The sequence below is a fragment of the Dromaius novaehollandiae genome, chromosome 4 (assembly GCF_036370855.1).
Source record: "Dromaius novaehollandiae isolate bDroNov1 chromosome 4, bDroNov1.hap1, whole genome shotgun sequence".
Lineage (NCBI taxonomy): Eukaryota > Metazoa > Chordata > Aves > Casuariiformes > Dromaiidae > Dromaius > Dromaius novaehollandiae.
Window position 1 is genome coordinate 54,002,248 of NC_088101.1, and position 25,597 is coordinate 54,027,844.

Genomic DNA, 25,597 nt, shown 5'->3' on the forward strand with positions numbered 1-25,597 from the left:
TAAAATGGAGGATTTTCATTAATAGAACTTTTCTCAAGAAGGATTCTGCTTCACACAGGAGGCTAAAAGCACAGTTTAATATTGCATGTCACCTCATGGCTGTCATTTAAAATGTTCAGCTATTTTTTTGTTTACTTATCTACTTATTTTCATTCTTAGTATTTCTGAACCCCATGCTATCCATGCATACTAACCTGAATAAAATGTTCCAGTTGCAGCTGAAAGAGAAACTTAAAGAAAGTATTGCCTCTATTTATTTTATATGATGATGGTGTTCATTTTGCTGCCAGTTCATGTGGCAAACTCATATCTGATGAGATGCTATACATGTAGATCTCTTCCAGAATTTCCAGACTTTTTTCCATTGCATATATACACATATATATACATATATACATAAATATATATATCTCAAATTATTTTTCCCTATCTAGATTATTTTCTCTCTTGAAATTATTCTGCACCATATGGAGTCACCGATTACTCAGTGCTGTTATGTCATATCTGAAAGTGCTGCCTTCTGGAGAAACTAGGAACCAGCCATATAGCAGCAAAAAAGTTTCAGAATCCATCTACTGACCTATCATTTTGCTGCCTCTTTTTATTGGATTTATCATAGGTACGCCATGCAGGGCTGGTCTACAAGATGACTGCAGGTTTCTGGAAATATAGAATGACTCTAATCTCTTCTAAACAATCCTCTCAAAGATTATTCTGCTCAGAGTATTATATGGTGAAGACATATGAGACTATGTTTATTTATTTGTTTCTCTTGCTGCAGGCTGACTGCTTGCAGATATATTTTTTCAAAGAATGGTTTTACATATATATTTAAGTGTAAATGACCTTCACTACAAGAAAGGGAAAGTAACTCCACCCTTAAAAATAAACTGGTAAAAATGTTAATGAACCTGCTCTTGGAGAAATGCTCACCAAAACGGACATATTAACTTTTCCACTGTCTCTGTATATTCTCGGAGTGTCAATTTTAGAAACCATAATTGGCAATTTACTACAGCTACAGCCACCAATCACCAGCATATGGGAGAAAACCATGGTAGAATTGACAAACTTATTCTTATGGCCTGTCAGATTTTCTAAACAAAACACCCATAAACATATGCTCTCTCTTATGAGTCTCAAAATAGCATTTCTCAGAGACACAGAAAAAAAGAAAAAACACTAACTGTGGTGGACCAAAAATATGTGACACATCTTGTTTTGCTGTTTGCACACGTCTGTCAACTTATGCCACGTTCAAAGGCTGCCACTAATAACAGGAAATTATGTACACAACCCTTACTTCTTTTTTCAGACTTACTCTTAGATTTATCAGTAGTGGAAGCTTGTGGGGGTGGAAAGAATTCAGCATTTGTTGTTTTAGAGGACTGTTTATTGGAAGAAAGTGCCAACACAGATCTTCTGCTTCCTCTGTGAGGCTGTGTGTATTTCTGTGTGTGTGTATGCAGGCCCACATATATGCCTGTGTGTCTGAAGCACTGAGGAAGCACTGATTCAGAGCCTGCTCTCCTGGACTATAAATTCGCCTATAGGCAGCAGGCTCAACGAGCCGCAGGGCGGGCTGGGCCGTACCTGGAGTTGAGAGACCGGACGCTCGCTCTGGCAGTGGTAGTCAGATAAAGGTGATCATTTGGGAATTATTAGATGGAGAGTGCCAGGTACAGGATTATGGATGGGAGCTGAGTGCAGGGGCTCTATGCAGGAGCGCCCCACCATCACTGGAAGACCCCCTGACTGCTAGCCAGCGGGAAAGAAGTAGAAAAAGGAGAGAAGAGGGTGCAGAGGATGAAATACCTGGGTTATGGTATAGACCATGTGGCCATCAGGAAACATGCACTTGGCATGTGAGTTAAAATACGTGGTTATCCAGAGCTGGTAATTATATAGCATTTAAGTATACTTCATTACAAATAATTGTGTTGGGGCATATGGAGATTTAAAAAGAGCTCTCCCCCTCTAGGAAATTACTCTGAAATAATCAGCTCTATTTGGCCATGCAGGGGATGCTATATTTGAATAGTATCATTCTACAGTGTTATTTAAAGTCCCATAAAAGCCATTTTCCATCCCCTGTGATCCTTTTTTTTGCTTTTCTCTTCATCTTTTTCTTGTCTTTTAATTTCCTGCTTTTATATTGAGAGCCTGAAATAGCCCCTTGGCTCTCCTCAGTCAAAAGAGCAATGAACTGCTGCCTTGGGAGTCAGCAACCAATGCTTTGTGATGCTTTGATTATCAGGAAAATCAAAGCTGTTGGCCTCCCTCAGGAACATAAAGTGCAATATGCTGCGTGCTCATCTTCCCCCTTCACCCAGGCCTGGGAATTTGAGTCAGTTTTTAAGTTGCGTTTTGCACAGGTAAAAAGAAGGCTTTAGATGACATTAATTGGTTGGTTAGTAAAGCTCATTTCCATTGATAGCACTAAAACTTACTTTTCTTCACCCTCAATTTCACTTTTGACCATCTGCTGTTTTTAGAATGCATAACCATTTTCCCTAACCCAGAACGAGCCCATGGATTTTTGGGGATATAAGACACTCTTGTAAAGATCTGTAAGGTACGTATAGAGGTAACGATAGCTTCTCTTATTACTAATCTATTTAAAAAGTTTAATTCTGAGAAAAGTCATTTGGCACCATTAAAAGCAAACTGTATAGTCTCGTCAGAGATAAGATATTCAGCAAAAGGTATTCCTAAAGGACTGAGTCTATGCTCTCTCGGAAGAACATTTTACCCTACATTTCATCACCACATTGCTTCTGAAATGAAGACAATGTCCCTTGAACATTTCTTTCTCTTTTGTAACTGTTCTCTGTAGAATTTGGGAAGGGGAAGAGATTTTGTCAAGCTGTAACTTCCAGTCAATGCATAGATTTTTATGTGTGCAGTATTTTTAAGCAGATCTTATCTCCTGATATACAACCCAGGTAAGCTTCAGTAGTGGGGGTCAGTGCATAGTGAGATAACCCTACAAATGTCTCCCATATTTCTTTAGAGAGAACTAATAGCCCCTTTTTTACAGGCCAGGGGGTTATTAGATCTTTGGGAGGTTCAATCAAGATATGTGGCATAAATACGTTTTGGTGTTTCTACATCTTTAGACACAGCATGAAAAGCTTTCAGCAAACTTTACAGCTGTTCTACAACATTTGATATCTAGTGAAGAAATACATCTGGGAGCCACTTGAAAGTTCTTCACTGTATTGATTAATATCTAGGAAGTGTGGGAAATGAACTGGAATAAAGGTATCATTGTACCAATTCATAATGTTTACAAATAATTATTAAGCTTTTTCCTCAAAATACTGGGGTTGATTTTTTCCCCCTTCATGTTTATAGCAGTGTTCACTACAAATAAGTTGCAGGAAAATTACTTCTCCACTGTTTCACAATGCCTCTCTTATCTAGCAGGCACAGCTGTCACATACCCAAATGCTTTTATTTATGTTTTCTATGGCTGGAAATATTAGTGCTTAGGTTTTTTAATAGAAAAAATACTCCTTATCAAAGTGCATAGTGAGTTTTAACTAATCTACTATTTTTTTTGACCTGTAAGAGGCAATGATTGATTATTTTATCCAATCCACCAAAATATCTTCCTTAACTGACTGATGTATTACTACATAATATATGCATACACGAAAAGCTAACAGTATTTTCTAGTCCTTCTTGTCATCATTTTTGAACTTCTAAGCACACCCAGAGTATTGCAAAGTGTAAGAAAAAAGTGTCTAGAGTTGTGTCTGGAAAAAAATAATGTTTAAAGCTTTTAAGCAAGCAAAAAATCATTTTTCAGTAAAAGAAAAATGGAAACTTTGCACATAAACGTGCTGGCAAATTGGTTGTTCTTATCTACTTTGTATTTAAGTGAACGGAGTCAGTAAAATGAGTTTTTTTATTTTCACCTTCTAGTCCTCATATGCTTTTGTTTGTATGATGCTATATATGACTTTCCAGTCTTACAATATAATGTTTGGGAACTTACTGAATCTGTAATTACTACAAAATCACTTAAAATTTTCTGAATGTTTTTAATCCTCTTGTTTGTGCCTAAAGTGTGGTATATCTTTATTCTTTTCATCAGTTTTCTTCAACTCTATCTGAAATTGATACTGAAATTGTTTTTTAGAATGAAAAATCATTTCTAATTAAAAGTTGGAAATCTTGTGTGGGAAACACTTCAATCAAATAGTTTTCATGGAGATCCTGAAGCTATTTCAATAGTGGTGGAGGACCAAATAGAGGATACCAATCTTGAGTGGCTGTGTGGGAGGGGACCTCAACAGGCTGGAGAAATGAGCAGAGGAACCTCATGAACCTCCACAAAGGGAAGCGCAGAGTCCTGCACTTGGGAGGAATAACGCCAGGCACCAGGACAGGCTGGGGGCCAACAGGCTGGAAAGCAGCATCGGACTTGGGGGTCCTGGTGGATGAGTTGACTGTGGGCCAGCAATGTGCTCCTGGGGCAAAGAAGGCCAATGGTATCTTGGGCTGCATTAGGAAGAGCGTTGCCAGCAGGTCAAGGCAGGTGATCCTTCCCCTCTGCTCATCCCTGGTGAGGCTGCATCTGGAGTACTGTGTCCAGTTCTGGGTTCTCCAGTACGAGAGAGACACAGAGCTACTGGAGTGAGTCCAGCAAAGGGCCACTAAGATGATTGAAGGACTGGGGCATCTCTCGTATGAGAAAAGGCTGAGCGAACTGGGCCTGTTCAGCCCGGAGAAGAGAAGGCTCAGGAGGATCTTATCAACGTTTATAAACATGAGGGGAGGGTGCAAAGAGGACAGGGCCAAACTCTTTCCAGTGGTGCGCAGTGACAGGGCAAGAGGAAATGGGCACGAACTGAAACACAGGAAATTCCATCTGAATATAAGGAAAAACTTTACTGTGAGGGCAACTGAGCACTGGAATAGGTTGCCCAGAGAGGCCGTGGAGTCTCCTTCCTTAGAAATATTGAAAACCCGACTGGACACTGCCCTGAGCACACTGCTGCAGGTGACCCCGCTTGAGCAGGGGGGTTGGACTAGATGATCTGTAAAGGTCCCTTCCAACCTCAGCCATTCAGTGATTCTGTGAAAGCTGTAAGGAAAATTAATTTTTATTATTGTGAATTTCAAGATTACATTCAATTCTTGTTAACAAGTTCCCAAATGTCACCCCAGAAAAGAACAACAAAACATGGCAATATTTTAAAATACACAAAACTCCATGCAAAATTATTAGGAGTATCCCCAATTATCATTAGGGATGAATCAAAGCTCTCATTCTGGGGTTACACATGTGGAAGTAAGGAATTCTTTTGTGAAAATACTGTGTGATATGGCCTTTAACTATTTTTTTCACCGTTCCCTGGAAAAATAACCTTATCTTGTAGATAACTGCTCCATCCAAAAAAGAGCTCCTGTGAGTGAACTAATGTACAGTATCTAGTTTCTGTCAGATTGAGAGCTGGATTTTTTCAAACAGAGTAGAGGTATACTCCATGTAATACCTAAATCAATGGCTAGAAGTTTCCAAGTGAAAGTGATAAAACTGCATCATTTATGAAGACAACTCATATTAAGAAGACTGTCAATAAAGATCAGTACTATATAGATTTGTATACTGACCGTCATTAGAATAGCTGAACATTTTCCAGAAGTGCACTAAGCAACAAAGCCAACATATATGGAATATATTTGATTCATTTTCTGCATCACAGAAGAGTGAAATTTATCACAGTTTGGTAAGATTTCATTATTTACTTACATTTTATTGTAATCTGCTATATGTTGACGTTAAAGAAATTACAGAGGTGGCACCTTGCCCTTGGAGCCAGAGGTCTGTGATGATGCTTAGTTCCCATGGGATTTCATTCCACACACTTGCACTGGTCAATGTGGAAGCTCTTTATAAAAATAATTTGCTTTTATGATAAAGTGATACAGGGTGTTTAATAAATGCAATGTCCTGTGTTCCTCTTCCCTGAAGTCTAAATTGTCTTATGCTAGGTGTCCCAATGATTGCTCTACTAGTCCATGAGATCACTGTCAATTAAAACTAATGAAAGAAATTATGACTAACAGTGCGTGTGGTAAGGGTTGAAATTCTTTTCATTATATATTTTTGAAACTAGAGACATAATATGTAATAACATAATGAAAAGACTATACTGTGAGAAGACAGAATTAAGACTTACCTTTCTTTGAGCTAAAGATCAATCATATTGAAAAGACACCCCTATTTTGTCAGGAGTGGCAATAGCTGTTGTAAAAAAACTAGCAAGGAGAACATGAAGATGCTTGCTTTGTACATCACAGTTTGTCTGTTGCTGCATTACATGAGTATTTCTTAAATGAAAAGTCTTTCAAGGAAGAGGATTACTGATAAAATTATGAGTGTTACAGGCCCACACAATAATTTGTAAGGTGGGTCAAATCTTCAAACTTTTCTAAAAATGCAAAAAAAGACAGACTAGTGGATCTTTCTTTATAGCTAAAATGCTTGTTTCCAAAATATATACTACAAGGGAAATTCTCCCACACTTTTGTTGAAATTGTTGCCTTATAACTTGTAAACATAAAGTTAGCAAAAATAATCAGACAGCTTGATTCACAGCTCTGCGATATTCTAAATAATCCTTTATAATTCCTTGAATGTACAAAATTCAAGTCATGGCATACCTCGTACAGACACATGTGCAACAGATCATTTTACCTTCTTCCCATATATCAAAAGAATAAATTTTGAGTCGGATAGGTCAATATTGTGACATACACATTAATCCCAGAGCGTTAGAAGAAAAAGAAAATTGGACTGATGTCATCCTGCTTCTGTCAAATTCCCATATACTCTCTGAACATTTGGGAGCTCATTAAGAAGGGCACTATGTCAATATATTCCTGAAATTCAAGAACTCAAACCTCTGAGCTGTGGTAAGAGATGGGAAGGTTCTGTCTGTCCTTCAGTCCAGCTTACACCCCATGTATGTTTTACTTAGGGACATATTTCCCACTCATTTGTACAGTCTAGTTTATTAAGGCAAACCTTGTCCTTGGAAACTGTATAACAGCTCTTTGCCAACAATGTTTTTATTTGCAGTATATTATTAAATATGTTTACCCTGGTTATAGATTATTAGCTGCCACCTGGGAAAAAAAATGATGTCCTTTGTTCTGATAGGATTGTGTTCGACTCCAGATCATTTATTAACTTTTTTTTTAAATTAATTTTTGCTTTTAAAGACAAGGCAATTAATAAATCACACTCTCTCTTGGATGAAGGAATACTGTAGACAGGGAAAGATTTCTCACCACTTCAGTGTTTGAAGTTATAGACCTCTTCAAAATGGTTTGGGATTTTTTTAAAAGTCACTACAATGTAATTTTTCATCATTGGATGTTCATCAATAAAACCATTCCTAGCTTTGGTACAGCTTTCCCAGTGCCCACAAAATCAATTCCTTTCAGCCATTTTGTATTCATGCAATGCAAATGCACAATCTGCATTTGTAAATTAAGTAAATTTAACTCATTCCTCCCACTAAGGATTTAAGCAGGCTCACAGTGAGGCCCTATAGCATGGAGTTTCATGCTTTAAACTAAACTAAAGTGTTCAGCTGTGTTATATTCAGAAAGCAATCACTGATGTAAAGCTTCTCCATCAGTTAAACTACTATCATTTTGCCCATGGCTTTTTGCCAATTCTCTCTTTAGCTATCTTTTCTATTTTTATTGGACTGTTTTTAGGGTTTAATGCCCATTTTTTAATTTCAATATTGTTGAAGCTGAATGAAAAATACAAATCCATCAGCGGAGGGGAGAAAAGCTCATTTGACTTCTGTTTCTATCCCAGGTTCCAGAAAAAAATATTCTTAACTGTACCACTTCTTAATCCTTCCTAGGGATCTGTGCCTTTCAAGAGAAAGAAAATGAAAGCTTTGGCTTTTTGTATGTCTATTTGAAATGGTCTTTTTAACTTTATCTTTCTCTAGGCAAAAAGAATAATTGAAAAGAACTATGCAGAGAGCAAGCCATCATTTTGATTTTCACAAAAAAAGGAAAAAATAAAGCTTTAAATCAAACTTTTCCATCTACAAATTCTAGTTCTCTGAAGTCACACAAGAAGATGAGGTTGGCTGCTTTCCCATGCCAACCAGTCATAGACTCATAGAACAATATAGGCTAGGAAGGACATCTTAAAGCCACCTCCTGCTCCTTTCTGCAGAGCTGCTCCCAGCCTGCACTCTTGCATTGGTTGGTTGATCCCAGATGCAAGACCATGCAGGTGTCTTTGCTGAACCTTTTTGATGTTCCTGATAGCTAATAACTTCAGCTTAATGAGGCCCCTCTGGGAGACAACCTTTACCCTCACCGGTAGAGTGGGAGTAGTCCTTCTCACATCCAGGTCATTAAGAAAAATGTTCAGCACTACCAGACCCATTATGAATGCTGAGGAACACCACTTACAACTGGTTTCCAGTGAGAGACATTAGCTAAGGGGTACTGTGGGAGATCATGTTGCAAGCCTAGCTAAGGGCAAGATAAACAGCATCCACAGCTCTTCTCTTGTCCTTAGAGTTACTCATTTCATCATAGAAGGCAATCAGGCTGGCCAAGTACCCTTTACCTTTGGTAAGATCATGTTGGCTGTTCCCAATCAGCTTTCCTTTCTGCATGTGCCCAGAAATGGCTTTCAAGAGGACTTGCTTCATAAATTTTTGGTAGACTGATAGTGGGCTGACCAGCCTGTAGTTCCCTGGATCCTCCTCCTTTCTTATTTGAGGATGGTAATGGATTTGAGGATGATAATATTCACCATTTTCCAGTCATTGGGAACATGCCCTGGTTGCATAACATTTCAAAGATGATAGCAAGCAGCCTCCCAACAGCATTAACCAACTCCTTCAGCATTTTCGGAGGCATTCCTGCTGGCCACATGGACTCCTGTCCAGATACTTAAGCAATCCCTAGCTCAGTTCTCCTCTACTGTGGGTTGTACTTCCCCAGACTCTGCCCCTAGGCACAGAGACCTGGCATGCCTGAGAGCAGACCTTGCCACACCAAGGCGAAGGAGGGATAAAATTCCTCAGCCATTTCCAGGTGTCTCAGTCCTTTGACACTGGCTTACATTTCCCCGAGCAAGCTGAAGTGCACTCTCCTGGAGCCCAGGGACTTCATTCTGCTATTGATTTTCCTCACTCCCCTCAGGATCTCACGCAGTACTGCTTCACGATCAATGCAGCCAGAGCTGGCAATGACTATCACATCTTTGATTGGGTCTTCCTTATTTATGTGTAACAGCAGAGTATCCCTTTTGGTTGCCCTGTCCAGCACCTATATTAAAAAATTGTCCCCACTGCAATCCAGAAATCTGTGGGATTGCTTGCACTCCACCATGTTACCTATCCAGCAAAAGGAATTAAAGTTCCTTCTTGAATCTGCTAAAGGAAGAGAAAAAAGAGACAAGCTACCAATATTCATCTTAGCATTAGCATAAAATTCAAAACAAAAACCCAAGCATATTTTATATGAATGCACATTTTGGCCATTCTTATCAGTGAAAATCCCAATATATTTAAATCATAGCAGGTGAAATTCCTCATTTATATACCTTCACAATTTTTGCTTTAATACAACTGTTAGTAACAGCAGTGATAGAAACTCAGAAACTTGACATCTGTGATTAAACTTTTGTGTGACGGTGCCATGCAGAGTACTCTGAGGTCTTGGTCCCCAAAGCCCAGAGAGATGACCTTTTGAAGTATGCAGGGTCTGTTTTCTTGCCCACATTCCAGTTTTATTCATTGGGAGTACTTTTTGGGAGCGATGGCAACCTGACCTGCCTCACATTATTGCAATTAGAGGGTGATTGGGGCAGATACACAGAAGTGGGATCTGGCAGCTTCTCCTGTATAGATTTAGTGTTCTTGGCAGTGTTCTTGGCAGAGTAGTGTAGGGTACTATAAATGTATGAAAGAAGTGGCCATCCATGAAAATTACTGTGAATTACAAGGGAGAAAAACCCATGCACAGCAAAAAAAAAAAAAAAAAAAAAAAAAAAAAAAGGAGAAAGGAGTTTGAATTTGCGCTTTGCAGATACAGAACTGTGGAAGATATCTCATTCAGTGTTGCACTGCCTGTGTCAGAGGCAAAAGCTAAACACAAAAGTAAAACTCTTCCTGTCTGAGGTTCTTCCCTATAGAAGTTGTTTGGCTATGACTCCAGTAAACCAAAATAAGCACTTGCCAATGCTTTTTAATGAAAACTAGGAGATTACATGAAGATGAACACATTACACTCTTATTTTCAGTATTGATAAAAATACTTGATATATGAAAGAATAATTTTATATTTAGCCCTTTGCTAGAATAACTCACAAAACTTTAGCAAGAGGTTTTTTTCTCCCCAAGAGATCTTTCAGTGCATCTACACCAGTAAAGTTGATTTGTAATTAGTTCTTCACATTTTTTAATTGTACTGTCATAATTTCCTTTTAAATGTTTCCATTTAAATGTTTCTCAATTTTGTCATTTGCATATTTCTAACTCTTCTTTTTTCGTTGCTTCTTTGCTTCCAAACAACTTTCAGTAACTTAATTCTTTCCAAAAGCAATGAAACAAATTTTAAAAGAAAGAAGAGAAATCTTTCCAACAGAAGAAAATAATCAGTAGAAATTCCATGCAGGTAGCTGCCAAGATACGAAGTTCAGTCTCCATATGGATGTAAAATTACCATATATTCATGCTTTTCCTTTGGAATATAAGATATTTTCTTTTAATGGAAATTCTTTATTGAATAAGATTAATAGTTATTCCATTCTTTGAAAGAAAAAAAAGTTAATTTTCCTTTTCTGAGCTCCACTTGAGTCAAGTAGCACAAGTGCCAGGGAATTAACATGCATGAAAATGCATTTGATAAAGGCCATTGTCCATGTGCTCGACCTTGTTTATATCTTGAAACTAATAAAGCAGCCCTACCAATCTTCTCATGTACTGAGGCTGATCTGATATACCTCTGAGTAACAAAAATTAACACTATAAAATAAATAATGAAGAAAAGAAATAGTCTTGTTCTTAGCACATTTTCAAAACAAAATCTACAACAAAAAAGTGGCATTAAATTATTGCAGAGATTTAATATAGGAACACTGTTAGTAACACTTACTATTCTTATTTAGGTACATTCTCAAGACACCTTTATCTGGTATTACATTTACACAGATCTCTAATATGCTAAAGTGTGGAAATTCAAATTTAGAACACCCAAAGAATTGCATCATTACCCCCCAGTGATATGCTATAGCAGTATTCTTCCAGTCAGAATAAAGTCAAAAAAGTGTCTATGGTCCAGATCACATTGACTGGATCTTAAAGAAACATTTTTCCATATCTTTTCTTTCTATAGTATGATTCCAGAAGTGATAGAGTTTGGCTTGGCTCAAAAGACAGTTATTTTGTCCAAGAGGAAAACTGAGATAGAAGTTGCACCATCTTGAGACCATGCTTAAAGAATTGTGATGGTCAAATAGCTAACAAATGTGTTTTTCTTTTGTTCAGTATTCCAGCTGTAGCATTTTTCTGCAGTTATTTTCTATCTTGAAGGCAAAGACTTTTCAGTCACACCTGTCTCTCTTGGCAGAGCCTGGCAAAGTAATTTTCCCTAACTGTGACGATGCACGTGCTTTAATTTCCCTAATTTTGGATTAGAAAGCTAGTCAGAAGAGGAAGTTCTGAGAGAAGCTTTAAATGACCAGAATGAGAGAGAAGGATTATTTTAGTAATTGGCATTTTTCTTGGTTCACTATTAGATGCAAACAGTTCTGCTTGTAACATGACAATCACTATAATATGTAGAGTGAAATCTGTACTTATGAACACCAGTTAACTGCAGTTTCTGTCTAAAGATTCATTACATTCTCAATTTCTCTATGAATTCCTATCTTCTCCATTGAAATTCATGCTGTATTTGTGACCAGCAGTGTAACATGCTGCTAACCCAGCCTGCAAAACAGCAAGGTGGCTCACAAAACCAGAAATAAAAAAGTCCTATTCACTTTCTGAACTTTGAATCCTTTAGTTAAATTGAGCCAATGCTTTCAGCCATTTCTCTGTGACTGAAAGAGGTAGATGCTGACTTCCTTACTTATGGAAAACAACCAGTATAGATACCTTTCCTGTACTAGCTGCTGTTTTATAATAACAGGCCTTGTTGCCCCTCACATGCCACCCACCTACAGTGCTTTTGCACTGTGAGGTTAATCCACTTTTGTTAACGTGAAGTGCACAGAGGCATTACCAAAGTGGAATAATGCCCATGTGCACGGTCGACATGAAATCAGAGAGCAGGGTTTGCAGGAAGAGGTAATAATAGATTAGAATAGCAAGCACAATTAGAAAAAACACAGTGAAGGAAAAAAGAAAACATGACTTCTACCCCCCCACCATGAGCAGCTTTCAGATTTTCCCAGAAGCGTTCACTTTTTTAACAAAAAGTGTTGGTCTCATAACAGATACCACCCTTCTTCACAGTTCCAGCCCCCTTAACTCCCTCAGCCATTACAGCCAACAATACTGTAACACGGTATATTTTCATATAATGTCATTATACAACACAGACTAATTATTGTGTTTAAAGTCCCCACCCTAGTTATTTTGCAGTAGATTCTCTTTGACTTCACCATCTAGATATGCTTTTACTTCTGTAAGAAGTGAAGACGAGCTCCTCAGCTAATGCAGACACCAGATATATCAAGGCTCCTAATAAAAGCAAATGGATGAAGAAAGGTTTAGCAATAATTATCATTCACAAGGATTCATGCCCTTTTGCAGCCTGCATGTGTACTGCATAGAAAGCATGAGTGAATTGCCAGACAGCAAACGTGAGGTAATGTCAGTGTGAAAGGGGCTGCCATTCCTTAAGGTTACGCTCTGTTTTGCTCCGGCTTAGCGTGTATACATGCATAGATACAATAGTTTGGCTAAGGAGTTACTATGTGTTTGTATTTCTAAGCCTTGCAAAAATTAGAAACCTTATTATAAACGGTCTTCCAGATGACTGTTCAATTTCGCAATACAACATTAAACACAAGTTTTTAAAGTAGCAAAACACAAAAATAGTTCTATATAATTCCATTGTGATCATCTTGTTTGCTTATTTTATGACTTCTTTCAATGTACTAAGCTGCTCTTTAAATAATTTCTTAGTTTAGATCACAAAACTGTTTGATAAACCTCTTCCCTCTTTGTAGAGACTGGTATTTTCCATTGTAGTAACTATCCAACCATTTCTTTATGACAGCCTAGTATCCCTACAGCAAAAGTTAAGATTGCTTACATGGAAAAATAATAACAGAAATGTATCTAAAGTATCTTTAGCTGCTGGCCACTACCATTTAGCAAGCGAAATAAGCAATAGACTCAGTCATGCTCAATCTGAGCCAAAGCCATTGAGCTGGTATAAAGATTCTCATTAACTTTTGCTCGTTTTTCAGATCTGTGCTCCAGATCCGAAACTGAAAAAATTCTGTCAACATATCTGTTATATTTGCTTTGATTAACTTACATTAAAAATTAATATATAGCTTCTGAACTTTCATATATAAGTATATGAAATATATGCTTTCATTGAAGGCTGAATTAAAAAATTATAAATAAGATTCACAGTAACAGTGATGAAGCTTTAGCATATAAAGGCTATAACAGAATATTATAGATGACAACTTAAAGAGAGCAGATATTAATGAAACAGATACCGCATAGGCTAGGTCCAGAGGTAGAACAGATCTGGTATATATTTCTTTAACGTTTGTTGTTGCACGGCAAGCGTCAATCTTATTAGTTTATTATAATCTTTATATGCAATTAAAATTGCCACTCAAACCAATTAATTATATACATATAAAACATTTATTAATAATTGTTCTATAAAACTTCTGTGTCTTGAGTGTGGGTGACTTGAAATACTAAAAATATCAAGGAGGGACTTAGATGACATTACCAAGACAATTCTCATTAGAAATCTAAGCAAAAACTTTATCTCCAGTCTCTAGAGATATGGTAGAAAGTGAATGAGAATGAGGAAAGTGGTTATTAATCCAGCAACCACCTAGTCCTCTAGATAAGTATATATAGAATCAGGGAAAAAAAACCCCAAAACTTCCTATTGTCAATATAAATCAGACTGTTAAAGCTGATTGAGCAGAGTTTTTTCTATCTATTCCATCTTTCTATTTCTACATACAGTGCTCTTATCTTGAAAAAGCAAGATTGAATGGAAGGATGGGAATGACTCTTCTAAATCAACATTAAAGGTTTAATTTAAGTCAGCTCTGGCAAGCATTTTTTTTCTGTATATCTTGCAGCACTGAAATAATGACACAGTCTGGCTGTTAAAGGTGGTGTAGCAACATACAAGATTTGTCAAATCACACCACATCCTGAAATCTCTCAATCACTGCCTAAAAACAGATTAAAGTGCTATAAAACTATTCTTGAAACTTTAGTTCTGAATAACTTGATTTATGTTTGAGTGTCAATAAGACCTTAAAATTTGAGTGTGTATGTGTATATGCATATAGATTAATGTTGATCATAATTATATCTATATGGGTAAAATAATATATACTCACATTAATTACATTAATATTTTAGCACATATTTTTAGCATTTTATTTCCTTTTAAAACTTAAATAACAACTTTCCCCATTGTCAGCCTTTGCATTAGTTGCCAGTGACAATAAGAAAATATACAAGTAAAGGAAGAAGAGAAAAAAGAAGATCCCTTCAGGGGGTTTTAGTTCTGTTGTATGATGAGGCTGTCACCTCATTATCTAGGAATTTTGCTGTTAGGCTTTGTGTGTTCATTTTTGTAGGGTTGATGCATACATAGGCTGCTTGAATAGAGTATAGCTGTTAGTGATTATGGGGAAGCTCATATTGTCTGTGTAGTGGAGTCTGCGGATTTATCTGGCACCTTGTTTCATGATCAAAACAGTAGCTTTAATCCAAGAATTTCACCCTAGTCTTTAGCTGTATTTCATTGCCAGTTAATTGTCCCTGTGCAAGTATGGAGGAAATGTCATGGTGACAAATATTCACAGCAAAACTTTGCAGCTGTGTGGTATCATCAAGACAGTTGTATCATTTTGGAGGAATTGTGTATCTGACTTTCCAGCTGGTAGAACTGTACTGTCTTGAGTACAAGGTACAGAAGTAGAAACAGCAAGAGATATAGCTTCTGTTGGGTGATGTGAGAAATGGGATTCAGTGAAAAGGAGAAAAGAGCATGGGCAAACCCTTGTACTAGAACAGATAATTGGAAGGGATCATCTTAGTCAGGAATCCAAATCACCTAATAATAAAATGCTTTCAGCTTTATAACCTAATCAACTTTCAGTGCTATAACCGGCCAGGTTCCAGTCTCCAGACCAGAAGCTAAATAATCTTCTTACTTTATGGCAAGAGCACCAGAAAATTGTCTGTCATGGAGTAACTTCATGCTGAGTAGTCTTCCCTGCACAGTTAATCAAAGTGATTGGCACCTGAGTTTGAGCCTCCAGGTTAATCCAGCTCCCTAAGCTACTGTTATCAATTTTTCTTCACACTCTTGTGTTGTTATCATATTTTTAATAGAAGTGCAGCAGTTACAACCTCTAGAATTTAAAGGTAAAGCATAATGTGGTTATTTCTACATTAGCAATGTTAAATATTCCTTACATGTTTGTGTCCACATAAGAGAGGTGGCTTTAGGCATAAGCAAAGTAAGTAGTTCCCTAGGGTGGCATATTGACGAGAGCGGCAAAATCACAGCTTTATGTGAGTGAAAAAGAAGTATCCTCCAGGTCTCACAGCAGCAGCACTTGCTCCGTGCATGGCTTGTGCTGGTTTAATCAATTGGCAAAGCAGCTTTTCCACGCACTAGGCTTGGGGTGCTGAGGCCAAGCAAGCTCCTCAGTAGCAGGAGTATAACTGTGGCTGTGCTGTTGGCACCCCCTCCCACTCTGCACCTGCCTCTGCTCTGGGCCTCCTTCTGCTGGGGGTCCAAGGCAGGCAGTGAACTGCCCAAGTACGGAAAGGGGTTACAGTGATGGGGAAAGTGTTATGAGGCTCACAAGTCTTCCTCCTCTTCATAAACCCTCAGCAGAAAGATTTAGTAGGGAGGGAATATGTTTTTCAATATTTACAAAGGGTGTCAATGAGAAAGATTGCAGAACTCTATTAAATACGCAGTCAGGAAGGCCATGGCCATGGCATCTCAAGAAAATCAGTATTTGTTCTGTGTTTTTCCAGCTCTGGCACAAAGTGTGTTCCTGGTCCATGATGAGACCCCCTAGTTACAACTGTACATTGTTGAGAAAACAACCAGGTATTACTCCCCATGTACTTTTTAAAGTTTGAAATGCCTGATTCTTTTTCAGGTGGATTAATGAATTACTTTATAAACTCTCTTTAGTTTCAGCATGCCCAAACATAAGGTCTGCAAACCCCTTCAGGAAAATAAAGAAAAGTTCTTGTTCTCTTTGTTGATGTGTTATCTGTGTTGCAAATGTACCCATAACAAGTCATTTGCTTTGTTAATTTTGCTTTTTATGCATCTGTGTTAACGTCAAACTGTAAACGGTGTTAACTTCAAACTGTAAACTCATATACTGGATATTTCCTCATCACCATCCAAATCATATAGACATTTCCCAATCAAAACACTTTTCTTTGTCCATTAAATGGTATTGGTTTCCTTAATGAGAAAAGAAAATGTTCTGATTTATGTTGCTTTCCACTGACATACTGGTAAATTTGCTTTCTTTGTTAGACTTCATTCTTTAAAATGAATATAAACTGGAATAAATTTTATTGAGGAAATAAATTATCCTAGTTTCCTCGGTGAATTAGTGTCGTCAGTTACATGTATTTATTCTCTATGTATTCATTCCCATTTACTTACCATGTTTTAAAAGTATGTTCAAAACTAGAATGTAAGTTTGTCACTCTTTATGCAAGAATCACTGAAATAAAATCCTCTGAGCTCTCTAAACCAGAAATCATCAGTCTTTAAAGAAGGAGAAAAGAAAAGGGAAACAGACAAAATAGCCTAAGGACGAGAGTATTTGGTACTACACGCGGTAGACAGTAGGAATACCCCAATCTGCTTAGAATCACGCTTTCTGGTTTAGAAAAAAAAGACCTCTTGTTAAGGTGTTTTGAAACAACCTTTTCGTTCCCTTTATTACATAAGGAAATCACTTTCTCCCTTTCTTCACTTCTTTCCCATCTTTCAGGACACAGTCTTAATGAAAAACAAGAGGCTGTCTCAAACCTGTAGGACTGCTTTGAATCTTTTCTTCGTATCAGTATAAATGTTGTATTTAATTTCATTTACACATAGACAGTGTTGCCATTGTAGATTATGAATGTATTTTTCAATAGCACCAGGCGTAACGGAGTCCCGCAGAAATAGGTGTGACAGGCCTTTGGTGAACTAATTATCATTTCCACTATCTGCATTAGCTGTTCCAAAGCGCTTGCTTTCTGTAGGAACACAGAGAACTCTTCCAGTAAGCAAGTAATATATGTAAATTGATCAACGAAAGGAAAACGTACTAAAACACAATTCAGATACCAGAGACAAAGTTTCCATGGGGAATGTTGCACTGCTCACAGCCAAAGTGTAGCAAGATGATCTTCAAACTGATGATTTCATTTAAAGTTAGCTGTAACTAAGCTCCTCCAGAATAACAGATCAATGACTACAGGATTGAAGCTTTCTCACTTACCTCTTTGACTCAACTCTGCCAGCTTTCCATGTGTGATCGTTTCAAGAATACTAACTTTCCTGATATGCTGAAGAAACTTAGCAAGCACAGGTATGTAGCTCTGGACTCTGACTTCAACTCATGCTGAATGCCTGTAAGCAGATATTTCCTTCATCCATCTGGAATGAAAATATCAGTGCAGAAGGAAAAAGTATTTTCCTTAGTACTCGGAGATAAACATCTTATTATAGTTTGACTTCTTTTTTCTTTTTCCAAATAGCAGGGAAACTGCTTATCTTCAAAGGAAAAAAAGAAAAAAAAAGGAAAATTTCTTGTCATGTAGTTGTTAAAATGAACAGCCAGTTCTGCAAGACTGAAAAATCTTGTATTTCTCCTTTACTTTGAATTAAAGACACGATTTCTTTGGTATCATTGCAGACTGTGATGAAGTGAAACAAACACTGTTCAACATGCCTTGAAAATGAAAAGCTTACAATCTACAGAAAATCTCTCTGTCATCTATTTTACTTATTAGACCATTCAACTATCCATTTTTCTTCAAAATGTGACCTTCCTTTTACCCCAGCTCTCTGCAACTGTTTGGAAAATCAATGGCAAGTTTACAATAACCAGCATGAGGGTTTGCATGCTGTGGAGAAGAAAACATTTTGATAAGCAAATGGATCTCAATGTCAGCCTTCTAAGCAGTTGTTACAGACAAATGATTTGAAAGATTATTGAAAATATACTAACTGTCTTTTTAAAAAGGCACTTCGCCCCCCATGCAACGCACAGGAAATTGAATCAGCTGCAGTCCCAAATTGACTTTGCTGTCACTGCAATGTGTGACCCTGTAGTAAAATAAAATCAGTGTCCAACTGTCCAATGTGTCTAGACCTTGCTGAACTTTTCAACCAAAACAATTATATTTCTTCTTTTCTATTTTATTCTTTATTTTCCAGCATAAAACTTTGTGACCTTTTCTGTCAGAGCAATCCATTGAAAATGGCAGCATGAAAAGTACTCAGCCAATACAGAACCTTCAGACCAAAACTATAATAAATCTTGTTCTTTTCTTCTTGTTTCCTAAGTCAAATCTCTGTGTTATTGGTTTTAGTCTGGTGAAACAAAAATTAAATCTAAGATCAGGAGCTCAGCAGCTAAAGAAATATCAGGATAAGGTAAATATCGTTTAATTATTTTTGCTGTATTAGCTTAATGATTTTGGATTCTGTGAGAGTGCCGTATGGCACTTTGAAAATTGTGATTGTGTGTCATGGTTACAGTATTTTAGATCACTTTCAGTGGCAGAGGACACATCAGATTGAAACAGCTATAAAGAGTGAACCTGGTAATTAACTATCCATCTGCTAACATAAAAGACTTTATCTGTACCAATTCCAATGGCTGTTGGTACTGTTGAGGTGTGTTTCATAAGAAACAGCAAATATAACAGCTGAAATCAGTTTGACAAAGTGTTATAATCCAACTCAGTACCTAACTATACAGACAGCAGTCTGGCAGGACTGGAGGCAGCAATGGAGGCAGATGCAGTATGGACAGGTTACTTCTGTGTCCTTCCTCATGGGACCAAGAGGGCCGAAAGCCCTTGTGAAGTCCTTGTAGCCATTTGGTAGATCTGTGGGATAACAGTCCAAACTGCATGGGCCCTTTTCTTCCAACACAGCTGGGTTTGATGAAACTCAGCTGTTATTTTGGTTTTGCTAGGCCATATTCCCAGGCTTTGTCTTCTTCTCTAATGTTCTTCCTTGAGATTTGAGTTTCACTACCAACCTTCTCTAGACCCCCAGACTGGTTGAATATGAGAGTTCCCTCTGGCTCTTGGCAGTCTGGGATTTTCTGAAGTAATGTTCTCATCTCAGGAGAATGCGGCAGGAAAGAAAAGAACAGACGCTTGGCCAAGAAATACATTACTCACAGAGAGTTCCTTCATGAGAGAGTGCAGATTTCTGAAAAGCCCTCTGTGAGTTGAAGTCATCACTGTTGCAGGTTAGACAACATCCCCCTTCCATCTCCTCCATTATAGGCTAGTTGTCTATTTCAAAAGCAGTAGGCTAATGTCTATATTCCCCTCTGCGAAATGCACAAGCATTTGTGTCTGAACCAAGCAGTCAAGCTTGTGTCACCAGTTCGTTATCTTCTGATTTCTGCCACTGGAGAAGACTCTTTGACTGTTGTCAGAGAGGTTCTCATATTCTTCATGTTTACATTTAGGATATGATGTTGTAATTGTCCAACTAGCATATGGTGCTAATAGTTCATACAGTGTAAATGGAGGAGGCCAGGAGCTAGCTATCACTCTGACAAAATACGTTGCACAGAAGTTTGATGGCAGCCTTGCTTTTCTGCACCTTGTTTTTTCTTCTTATTAAGAACACGAACATCATAAATAAGAAAATAAAAAGTTGAGCTGAAATCAATATGGCTGCAACGCAAATTTGACAGAAACTCTTTCATCTGAGCTGGAAAACACTGAAATTCAGATGTGAGAAGGCATTATCAGTTGTACTGAATAACATATTATTTAAAAGTCAGATGAGTTTCTAAATAATTTCTAGTTTTAGTAGTATCTCTTAAGTGTCTTCACCATGTGCTAAAAGTTGCACAGCTAATTTCTTGCCATTGCATGGGAATGCTTTTAATAATTGAAATGATATTTTCTTTAACAGAAACAGTTATTTGGTTGATGAAATACAAGGTTACATTTAGAAAACTGCAAATAATTAAAATTACTTAGTAAACTTTAAAATGCAGCTTGTGTGATCCTCCATCAGAAATGCAATGTGACTATTCAGGACATTACATGTAAGTAGCAAAGAGTATCATACTGTGTATATACACAGGGTTTGTGCTCATGCTGATATACTACCTTTACCAGAAGTAGGAGAAAATAGAGTTTTAACAGATCAGACTGGATGAAACTATAGAGGTATTTCTCTTGAGAATATGTTTTACAAAATTCTTTTATACGGTTTGAACTTTATGGCAATGATTCTGAGTCTACACAAAACTGGTTTTTTTGTGTCAGAGTTTATAAACATTTTCATAGAGGCCCTTCCAAATGGCCATCTGACAGTGACTGAGCAAATATTTTCAGTGGCTGTTTCAATACATGTCTAGAAGAAACCCTATCAACAGTTTATGAATTTTGGCTTCATTTTACTCAGCTCTAGAAAACGTATTGTGTTTTGCATATTGTTTTTTTCACTTAGTAATGAAAATGTAAGATCACTGAAAAGGTTGAACAGTTAGTGAATTATAAGACTCCAAATAAATTAACTTGTACCTTTATTTGCGTTGGTTATGTAAGACACTTTGAATATTTTGGGTGTTTTATAGATTGTATTGAGAGTTGGGTCAAGTGTCACCTGATTTTAAATTGAATCACTTTCTTTAAATTCATTTGAAGTTAACGTCAACAGAGCAATACCAGTTGCTTCCAAATGAGGTTTTGTTTCAAAATTGGATTCTCTGGAATCTGGGTTATGCAAAATGATCCATAGAGAATGATACGTGTATAGATCTACGTTTAGCAATACAATAACTTTGTGCTGCTTTTGATGCCTGTTTCTATTGCAATAGCAATATTGCATCTAGTTTTACTGGGGGTCATTAATGAAATCCACGAGGCCAAACCCTAAGAATCACAGCCCAGCACCTGTTTCCAGAAGTGCAATTCATAAGCTAGATGTCTAGGAGGCATGTACACTCCGTGAGCAGGTCTAGGTATAAGAGTCACAACACCCAAGGCTAAAGAGGCAACAGAAAACTTTGAAGAGAGATACTTAAGAAATTTTCCCTTTCTTTTGGACTGAGGCGCCTACACCTAGGTCTGAATGAGGTGCTTTGTGAAACCAGTATGCATAATCCATAACTGTTTTTGAAGCAGAGGAGAAAGAAAGAAAAAAAATCCAGTTTGTCTAATACTTATAGGCCTGGGGCTCATAAACACTCTGCTGCTGATAGTTTCGCATATGCCCAGGAAAGTTAAACAGAGCTTATATCCACTGGAGACACAGGTCTTCAAACCTGCTAAACTCTACAAGGAGAGGAAGAGAGACCATTGGAACACAACCCTTTGCCAAGGGCCTGGAGCAATGAGCTGGCAAGTTTCATTAGTGAAAACATACATGGTTTCCAAAACTTATAGTGCTGGAGGTTTTTATTCTGCTCATTTTTTTTATTCTTAAATATCCAAAATAGGAAAATTGAACAACAAAAGGAAAATTAAATAAGTAACAAGCAAAAAGCCTCAAACTATGAACAGTAGAAGTCAACAGAAAATTAAAATTGCTGGTTTTCAAAATGTTAATGTCCAAAATAGGAAGTTGTTCATTTTTATTTTTGTGACATTGCAGAAAATCTGTAGTAACTTACATTCATGGTTTCTTGTTTAATTAGCTTCAGTGATTTTATTCTTTGCCTATTTCTGGCTTGCCACATATATAGAAAGATTTTCCATGGGTTTTATTTCTAACATTTGGACACAACCTAGATGTAACCAAGATGCAGAGCATTTAGAAGAGCACAACACAAAAAATAAGATGAGGATTTTGAGGCCAACGAGGATTACAATATTTCTCAAAGCAAAACAAAAATAAATTCATTTTGTCTCTTGCAGAACATGTAACAATGATTATTTTTGGATGAATAGCTACTTGGAACTAGCCCTTCTTATCTAAAATCCCTGTTTTCTTTTTACTGTCTAGAAAGCAGCACTTAGAAAGCTGGAAACCGATCTGTGACTGATGAAAGACCTTGAGGCCTAAGTTTCTCTCAGTAGAGAGTTATGAGACCTGATAAAAAGAGGAGAGGCATTCTTATTCTGTCTAGTTCAAGTTTATGCTTTCATAAATTATATTATATTTATATCTTATGTTTATTAATACATATAGGATAAATATTTATTTATAAATATGCATAAATATATGTTAAAAGTGGAAATGCAGACTCACTATAAACAGCATATAATGAATATAGTAACATATATGAACATATATTCAATGTTTATTATATTACATTATATCATCACAAGAACCTCCAATTTCAAATATTCTTGACTGACCTGTTAAGTGATATTATCGGTCTGCATTTGAGCATATCTTTTTGTTTCTTTCTTAATGGCAAACAAAATCTGTGTGAAACACATACAACTTTTTGTTATTAATGGGTACAGTGTGTTATAATAACGACTTTTTTTGTTTAGATATTTTCCCCACTTGAAACTTTGACATGTGTACCTTTAGAAAATCACTGGGACAGGTGATAATCACTGCTCTGAAGTAGCTCAGAGAAGCTGTTTGGAAGGTTCCCAAGAAGAACTGAAGACAGACACCATGTGGTGGCCAAATGAGCGTTTTGACATCAGTTATTGGCTCACTTTGGAGACAGCTGAGAAGAAGCCAAAGACTTGGCTACATTGTGCTGTTTCCAGTATGAGCTGAAGGATGATGCAAAGCAAATGTGGACCTTCCTTTGAAAAATCAATTGTGATCTTCTAAAGGAAAACACATTTTTCTACACAACTTAATATAGCAGTTTATTGGTGAATATTTTTGTTCTGTCAAATCTGTTTTGAAAGATTGGTACATACAGTACCCGACATAAAACACTTATACTAAGGACCAATAAGAGACTTCAGGGAGAGGAACTTGAAAGACTTCCAGTATGAACTGGAGTTTACTTTTGCATGATCGAGTCCTAAGACTGTCAGTTCTTCGTTGAAACTATAGCTGCTTTCTTTAGTGCAGTATTGACCATAGTACAGTGCTTGACCTAAGCACGTCAGACCATTCTAGACATTCTCCTTCATAATTAACGTGCATTACACTATCAAAATAAAACACCAGCTCCTGAAAGCTTGTCAAATTTAAACAGGAAAGGGCAGACAAAGAAGTGGATTAAAGATTGAAGACCACAGTTCAAAGCATAAAACTCTAGATTTTCAAATGTCTGGTTTTAATGCTTTTAAGAATAAGTAAGATGATAATAAAAGTTTTTGTTTTAAAGAAAAATGATCTTGAGGAAAAATCGACTGTAATTTTTTCTTGTTTATATATGTTCTCTTGGACACCTAGAACACATGATAGTGTTTCAGTTCTTTGTTTGACTGAATATACTTTTTAAAGTTGATGTTGCAAATATTCAAAAAGGCTATTCTAAATGTCCCTCCTACTGTGGTCCAAGCATGTCCATGTTAGAATTAATTTCTAGTGAGACATAATTTTAAAGTTGTTTATCACTTGGATATTCCTGAGGGGTAAATTTATAGGGAAAAGGTAGCAAACAGAAAATTATAGTCATGTTCCAAACATGAAGAATGTTTTAAGACATTCACCCATCTTTAAAGTTGAGAAATACAGCATTTGAATTCTTCAGCATGAAAGGAAATCTGTAAAGAATACTAATATCTTTATTTCTGAAAACCACCCTTTAACCTCTGAACTGTCAGTTCCTTTGGGAAATAGTGTAATTTTAAAACTTATGTAGGAATTTTTGAAAGTACATTGGAGAAAATACTCAGAAAAAAATCATTATTTATAAAGTGACAGGGCTAAAAAAGATTAATGGAATTTTAAAGGAAAACTGTGTTTATAGAGTTCTTCCCTGTGGAGCTTTGCTTTCGTATTTACGTAGATGATTGCACTCAGCGCAACAATACAGCCAACTTGCGGTTTTATCCTGATATGTTGCCTTGCAAAAGTAACATGCCTGAACAGAATTCCTCAGACCCTAACATCTGGTTTTCAAGATGTGCACTGATTATTTATAGACCTAAGCTGTGAAATCAATGGGGAGGGAAAGGAAGCAAACCAAACCATTTCACAAAATGTCTTTCTAACATGGCCGAAAGCTTTGCATGCACGATCACACCAAGAGCTTTTGTAGCAAAAAGCTGTAGGCAAGATTAAAGATGTTTCCCATGTATTGGGGGATTTAAAAGTTAACCACAAGATCACCCTTATTACCTTCTGCGATGAAAACAGTTTCACCTTGCTGGTTATTTTTTCAATGCTTTTTATGAGGGAATTTTGTTTAGAGTCAGTTGAATCCTGTAAGATGGCTTTCTTAAAAAGTCTTTTAGATTGAAAGACAAACCCCTCATATATTCTGCATGTCCTATTTTTTATCTCTGGTTTCCTGCTCTTCTGGTCTGTCAGTGAAATTTATTTGCTTTTCACAGCACTTGAGTCAGAAACTTTACTGAGTAAGAGCTGAATAGAGAGAAGAAAGAAGCTATTATAAAAGCCGATAGAAACTGCAGCAGCTAAAGATCGAATTGATCTCAGTGAGATAAGAAAATACAGATCTTCCTGAATTTAAACAATGATCTTTTACCTTCCACAAGGGGGTTCAAACTCTTCTCCTGACTTAGAGGTGGAAGCGATATGGAGGAATATAGTGCTCCGTACTCCAAGTTTAAGATGCTTAACCTTGAGCTCACTAGGAGGATAGTCAGGTACTTCTGCTGAGCCTGGCAAGGCTGACACCTGGGCTGTGCTAAGCAGAAGAAAGCTGAAGAGACCTTTATTCCAGGAAGGGTTATAATGCAACAGGATAAATGGGTCTTAAAGAGAGATGTTGAAATAGTGCTGTCACAGAAAATGTTTTTAGATAGAATAAGGAGGCACTTAAACAGTCAGTGGCTTGGGAAGAGGCCATTACCAGGAAACAGAACAAAACAAAAGAAAAGAAAGAAAGATGTATTTATTATCAGGCAAGAGAAGATGACAGACATTCCCATTATGTGAGATAGGCAATTAACTTCACGTTCCTGTTAGGCACCACCCTTCCTGGCAAGCTGTGAAGCTCAAAGGGAGAAGGGTAGAGCTC